Genomic DNA, 7656 nt, shown 5'->3' with positions numbered 1-7656 from the left:
GATTTAGAACAAGGGGATGAATGAAAGTCTGCAAACTGTACAGAGAAACATCACAATGCCTCAACTTCTCCTCCCCCACCCCCACCCCCACCCCCAGATCTATTCTCCCACCTGGCTCTCAAACTCTATCAACCCGGCTTTATACCGTCTGCACAGGAGCTTGGAAGGGCCTTCTTTAGAGGCAAGGAATAAAGGGAATAACACCCAATAAACCTACAGACATCTGTGGTAAGGGTCTATCGACAAAAAATTCAACAGTCTCTCGAGTTCTTCTTTACTACAAAGTGTTGCATGTGATTCTAAGGTCCCAAGCATGGCCATGCCTATGTGTAGGTCGAAGGTAACAGAAATATAACGGAAGTAGAGGGAATGCTCTAGAAATAATGATCAAGGATATAGGGGATATTTTATGTTGAAGCTGGGGATCTTAGGAACACAGTGGTGGGGGCAATGAAGAGCTGTTACCGGTTGTCAGACTGAGATGGACAGGAAGGAGCGAGAATCCGGAGCAACAACCAGGATGTCTACCTCCTAATTCCCACCAAGGAGACAGTCATCATGGGTCAGAGTGTCGCCAGTGCACTTTCCCATTCAGCAAACATCCTGTGTGTACCTACTATGAGCCAGGTTCTGGGTTAGGGAACATGTAAAGATATAGACTAAGATGCTGTTCTTGTCCTCAAAGAACTAACTATTGATCTATACAGGGGATATCGCCAATTGTACAGCTCCCTGCTGTCCTAGGGTAGACGTGGGGTCCTGAGACTCCCCTGTTGCTTTCACAGATCCCTGCCTAGGCACAACGTTGTGCAGATCCCTCCTCATTTCCTCACTCTCCTCCAGCCTCACACAAAAATGTCTTTCCCTTAGCATTCCCACTCAGTCTGTGAGAACCACAATTCGGCACAGCTGAAGGTCTCTTCGGGCTGTCATGACAAACTAACAAATTAGCGTGGAAAAAGCTCACTATGTCCAAGGGGCTAGCTAACTGGCATTCAAATTCCATCATGTAGGCTTGGAAGTTTAGCATTTATAATGATGTCTTCAAAGTAGAAGAGGGCTAATAAAAAGAAAGGAAATTGAGTTATTTGTAGTGAGGCGGATAGACCTGGAGTCTATCATACAGAGTGAAGTAAGTCAGAAAGAGAAAAACAAATACCATATGGAACACATATATATGGAATCTAAAAAAAAAAAAAAAAAGGTTCTGATGAACCTAGGGGCAGGACAGGAATAAAAACACAGACGTAGAGAATGGACGTGAGGATATGGGGAGGGGGAACGGTAAGGTGGGACGAAGTGAGAGAGTAACAGTGAAATATATACACTACCAAATGTAAAATAGCTAGCTAGTGGGAAGCGGCCACATAGCACAGGGAGATCAGCTCAGTGCCTTGCGACCACCTAGAGGGGTGGGATAGGAAGGGTGGGAGGGAGGGAGACACAAGAGGGAGGAGATATGGGAACATATATATATGTATAACTGATAAACTTCGTTATAAAGCAGAAACTAACACACCATTGTAAAGCAATTATACTCCAATAAAGATGTTTAAAAAAGAAAAGGAAAGAAACACAGCAGTTTAGGCCTAGAGTCATGAGCCATACACTTTTTGTTTGTACACCTCCTAAGGTAATTTTGTGAATACTAGGTAGTTGCAGTTAACAAGCATATTAAAAGATGCTCAACATTGTTACTCGTTAGGAAAATGAAAATGAAAATCACATTGAGATACCACTTCACATCCACTAAGTTAACCATAACTTTTTTTCTTTTTTTTTCTTTTTTCTTTTGGCAGTTCTATAACTTTACTGAACAATCAGCAGTTAGTTCTCATCCACACTAACTGTAGATTTTTGAAAGTGGTGACAGGTACATAGGTAACCAATGTATAGAGCTTGTTTGGTGAATCTTCCATTATGTTTTCTGGACAACCGCACACGGATACAGTATGGGACATTCCTTATTCCTTTGGCCCAGACAGCTTTGTTGAGCCTGGTGTCAATGAGTACATCTGGAGTTCCCATCTCCTTCATGGCAAATTTCCAGATTTCTCTGAGTGCCCGAGGGGCACGCTTCTTGAAACCCACTCCACGATGCGCTTGTGAATGTTGATGGTGTATTCTCTGGTCACCACCTCGTTGATGGCAGACCGGACCTTCTTCTTCTTGCCACCCTTCATTGCGGGAGCCATCCTGCCCGGCCAGGGTTGGAAAGCCCATGACTTTCTTTAAATGGAAAATAACAAGAGTTGTCAAAGATGTGGAGAAATTGGAACCTTCATACATTGCTGGTAGAAATGTAAAATGTTGCAGTGGCTGTGGAAAAGTTTGGTAGTTCCTCAAAAAGTTAAACAAAATTATCAGCAACTTCACTCCTGGGTATAGAACCAAAAGAATTGAAAATAGGTATTCAAACAAATACTTGTACACCTATGTTCATAATAGCAGCACTATTCATAATAGCCAAAAGGTAGAAACAACCCAAATGTCCATCAGCTGAAGAGTGAATAAGCACAATGTGATATATCCATTCAGTGGAATATTATTCAACCATAAAAGGGACTGAAATACTGATACATGCTACAACTTGGATAAACAGCAAAAACATGTTAAGTGAAAGAAGCTAGACAAGGTTACATACTGCATGATTCCATTTATATGAAACGTCCAGAGTAGTAAATCCATAGAGACAGAAAACAGATTAGTGGTTGCCAGGAGGAGTGATTGCTTAATGGGTGTAGAGTTTCCTTTTTTTTTTCTTTTAAAAAAAATTTATTTTATTTATTTATTTTTGGCTCCGTTGGGTCTTTGTTGCTGTGCGTGGGCTTTTCCCTAATTGTGGCGAGCAGGGGCTGCTCTTCGTTGTGGTGATTGCCATGGCTTCTCTTGTTGCAGAGCATGGGCTCTAGAGCGCAGGCTCAGTAGTTGTGGCGCACAGGCTTAGCTGCTCCATGGCACGTGGGGTCTTCCTGGACCAGGGCTCAAACCTGTAACCCCTGCCTTGGCAGGCAGATTCTTAACCACTGCGCCACCAGGAAAGTACCCTAGAGTTTCCTTTTGAGGTGATGAAAATGTCTTGGAAATACAGGTGATGGTTGTGCAACACTGTAAATGTACTAACTGCTACTGAATTATACAGTTTAACATGGTTAATGGTTAATTTTATGTTTTGTGAATTTTACTCAATAAAAAAATCAATAAAAGAAAAAAAAGACCTAAGTAGTCCCCCTACTCGTTTTTAGCTAATATTTAACATTTCTGAAGTTTAAAGAGTTGCAAAGGATGTAACTTCCGGTATATTATATAAGCCAGATGTGCTGCTGGCTGCGCTAAGAGGGCAGCTCTCCAGTATATTATAAATAATGACAATTTAAAATAAAACTGTTAACATCATTCTTTTAAATATATCCATACAATCCTAATGCTCTAATTGATACCCCATCACCTATTTGTAAAAATACATGAATAAACTCTTCTTTAACTATCAGATATTTTATCTATTTTTCCAGAGTTGCCACATTATCTTGTTTAAAATGTGCAGTTTTCAACAACCAAAAACCACTTATGAGATATACAAAGAAACCAGAATGTATGGCTCATACACATAGGAAAAAAGAGCTATCACTATTTTACATCACTCCTTTTTCTCCTTAAAATGATATTGCCATTACATTTCCCCACATATTTTTATCCTTGTGTAATTTTTTATGGTTTTTGTTTTTGTTTTAGTTTCCTGATACCAAAGGTCCCAAATATTAAAAATTTCTTCTGGATTGGGTTGTTATAATTGGTATTAGTATATATTTGATCAAAATAACGTAAGTATTACAAATTTTGATAAATAATACAAACAGTTATTAAACACAAAGAAATTTGCCGAAAATACACATCTCTTAATAGCATGGATGGGGCTTTTTTTTTTTTCTGTTTATTCTTGAATTCATGGATAAATATTACCTCTTGCCAAAATGAAAAAGTTCAGCATAAACCTTTATTTCTTGATTTTGCTTCTACACATGCAAGTACTGTTCACATAAACAAGTAGATGGGAATAGAGAGTTTTGTTATAGCAATGTCAGTCAATCAGTCCTTTGGAGGTATATGCCAAAACCCACCCAATGGTCAATCATCAAAAGATTAGTGTCAGTGATCTATCTGCTGACAGCTAGGTTAGGTATTTCTTCAGTGAGTTTATTTTTTAGATTCATTTATTCATTTATCTTTTAATTTTTGTTATTGAAGAGTTCAAGTCTATACAAATTTAGAAGAGTAATGAAATGAATCTCTACGTGACCACCATCAAGCTTTCAACAGCTTTACCAGCCTATGGCCAATCCTGTTTGATCTCTATCCTCCCCCACTGTCTGCCCCCCCCCCCCCCCCCCCCCCACTGCTGGATTATCTTGAAGCAAATGCCAAGTATCACGCCACTTCTTCTGTAAAGACCTCTATATATAGCTCTAAAATACAAGGACTCTTTTAAAACAAACCAGTACACCTAAAAAATGTAAGTCATCCAGTATTCAGGCAACATTCAGATCTCCCCTGGTTGTCTCATACATGCTTTTTGTTTTGTTTTGGTTTGGATTTTAGTGTTGGTTTTTCAATTCAAGGTCCTAACAATGCCCACAAATTGCTTTTGGCTAATATTTCTCTTGTCTCTTAGTGATAGATTCTTCCTCCTGTTTTTCTTTCCTCTTGTAATTGGTTTGTTGAAAAACTGGGTCATTTTTCTTGTAGGGTTTTCCACATTCTGGATTTTGCTGGTTACATCTCCCTGGCCTCTGTATTTCCTGAAAATTGATATTTAGGCCTGGTCAGATTCGGAGTTGATACTTTGGCAAGAATCTTCCATAGGTGGACCAGTGGTTAAGATCCGTCTGCCAATGCAGGGGACACAGGTTTGATCTCTGGTCTGGGAAGATCCCATATGCCATGGGGCAACTAAGCCTGTGCACCACAACTACTGAGCTCACGAGCCACAACTACTGAAGCCCACGTGCCTAGAGCCCGTGCTCCGCAACAAGAGAGAAGGCACTGCAATGAGACACCCACACACAGCAACGAAGAGCAGCCCCCTCTCGCCACAACTAGAGGAAGCCCGCATGCAGCAACAAAGAGCCAGCACAGCCAAGAAAACCCCCCAAAAACCATATACTTTGAAAATGTCATCTTTAGCTGCTAAATAAAACTTAAAAAAAAAAAAGAATCCTTCATAGGTGGTGTGTGTGTGCTTCCTGTTTCATTGGAGGTACATAACGTCTGAATATCTCTTTTTTCTGATAGTATTAATCTGTGGGTTCAATGTATCCACTCATTATCAAGGTCCCCATTAGCTTTTCATCTAATGGTTTTAGCAATCATTAATGATCATTTCTTAGATCCATCATTTCATTATAAGTTCCTCTTTCATTATTTTTGTTCGTTTTTTATTTTCCTTTTTCATTTTTGACAAAAATAAACCATTGGAAACTTGCAAAATAATTTGTTGCCTTCTTATTGGAGTCATTCACTTTCTTAATTTCTGTAAACTAGTATACTTTTTAAAATTTCAAGAATTATATTACATAATTATTAATGTTGAGTATTATGTAATTACAATGAATTATATCTGTTACTCTTTCACTTAAGATATACCTTGTTTAATCTGATAAACTCAGAAGATATTGGGAAAATCAAAATATTAATTCCAGTGCATCACAGCCGATTCAATATTTTTCCAATAAAAATAATTTTATCTCATCCCACATTTTAAATACTTTTTTGTCAAAAATCTTAGAGGGCTTCCCTGGTGGCGCAGTGGTTAAGAGTCTTCCTGCCAATGCAGGGGACACGGGTTTGAGGCCTGGTCCGGGAAGATTCCACATGCTACAGAGCAACTAAGCCCGTGCGCCACAACTACTGAGCCTGCGCTCTAGAGCCCGCGAACCACAACTATTGAAGCCCGTGCGCCTAGAGCCCGTGCTCCGCAACAAGAGAAGCCACCGCAATGAGAAGCCCGTGCACTGCAATGAAGAGTAGCCCCCCGCTCGCCGCAACTAGAGAAAGCCCATGCGCAGCAACGATAGACCCAACACAGGCTAAAATAAATAAATAAATTTATTATTTTTTTAAAGAGAAAAAAGAAAGAAAGAATTACACTTCAGGAGAGTTTTGGGTTTTTTGTTTGTTTTTCTCTTTGCTTCCTTTGAAGCAAAGTTTGCATTTATACAGATACAAAAGGTAGTACAAAAGAGGCTTCCCTTCTACCCTTTTCCTCCTCCACCCTGTTCCTTTCACCAGAGGTTATCAATGAGAAAGAATTTAAAACATGAAATCTGTTGTAATCCTGTACATGCCTGGGGCAACATAAGAGAAACCACTTGAGGCTAATCTACAGCCCAGGAAGTGTTTGGGTATTGTAAAACCTTTGCTACGGAAGACTAAGTGTAGAAAGTTGGAAGCAGGGTCAACATAAAAAAGGCACAGAAGCAAAGAAGAGGATGAGGGACAAAGGAATGAAATAATGAGTCCGGGAATGCTGAGTTATAACTACGAGTTATGTGTGAGCCCAAGGCAGGAACAGGAGTTTTCAGAAGTCCACAGAGCAGTTAAGATCAGAATAAATCCAGGTAACAAAGACCAGTCAATGTAGAACCTAGGCATGGAGTCAGGCCCCAAGACTGCCCCTCTTTTCTCAGACTGATTAATGATCTTGAGCCCCTACCCTCCAAAACTGCTTCACGGATAGAGAACCCCTACATTTCTGAGCTGAGAAGAAACTTAGAAATTATCTAACACATCTATTCTCAAGGACTTTGGTCTCAGGGCCGCATAATACTCTTAAAGATACTGAGGACCCCAAAAGTTTTTGTTTATGTAGGCTATGTCTATCCATATTTACTATATTAAAAAGGAACACTGATGAATTTTTAAAAATATTTATTAATATATTTTAAAATAACAATAATAAACACATTACATGTATAAGACTTTCTATGAAAAATAACTATATTTTCCAAAACAGAAAAAAATAAATGAAAAGATCAGCATTATTTTTGAAAATCTCTTTAGTGCCTGACTTAACTGGAGACAGCTGTATTCTCTCTGCTTCTGTATTCAAGGTGTTTGATATCACATGGAGTGGAGCCTCAGGAAAAACACTGTATACATACAAGAGTGGTTTGGAATGTACAGACTCCCCTGAAATGTCTTGGAAATCTCAGTAGTTCCTGAACTACGGTTTGAGAACTACTGATCTGATGTAATTTAGGGTTACACTTTCCTGTAACGCCACTTATTAGCAATGTGACCTTCAGCAAGTTACTTGACCTCTCTAGACCTCAGCTTCCTTAGCTGTGAAGTTGGACTAATAACAGACTTGTGTGGATTCCTATAAATGTGTGTCCTCACAGTCATTTAAAATACGGAAGTGAGGGGCTTCCCTGGTGGTGCAGTGGTTGGGAGTCCGCCTGCTGATGCAGGGGACACGGGTTCGTGACCCGGTTCGGGAAGATCCCACATGCAGCAGAGCAGCTGGGCCCGTGAGCCATGGCCGCTGAGCCTGTGCGCCCGGAGCCTGTGCTCCGCAACGGGAGAGGCCACAACAGTGAGAGGCCCGCGTACCGCAAAAACAAACAAAGAAAAAACAGAAGTGAGCTGATACTGATAAAT

At 40.0% G+C, this 7656-nt stretch overlaps 1 pseudogene; it reads right to left on the bottom strand.

The window, feature by feature from the left end:
- Positions 1 to 1509: 1509 nt before the first annotated feature.
- Positions 1510 to 4322, bottom strand: LOC114890419 (annotated as a pseudogene).
- Positions 4323 to 7656: the final 3334 nt, after the last annotated feature.

This window comes from Monodon monoceros, unplaced genomic scaffold, assembly GCF_005190385.1.
Source record: "Monodon monoceros isolate NGI ecotype Baffin Bay Population unplaced genomic scaffold, NGI_Narwhal_1 Contig5626_ctg1, whole genome shotgun sequence".
NCBI lineage: Eukaryota > Metazoa > Chordata > Mammalia > Artiodactyla > Monodontidae > Monodon > Monodon monoceros.
The sequence above is the reverse complement of the archived record's forward strand: the minus strand, read 5'-3'. Positions and strand labels throughout refer to the sequence as shown.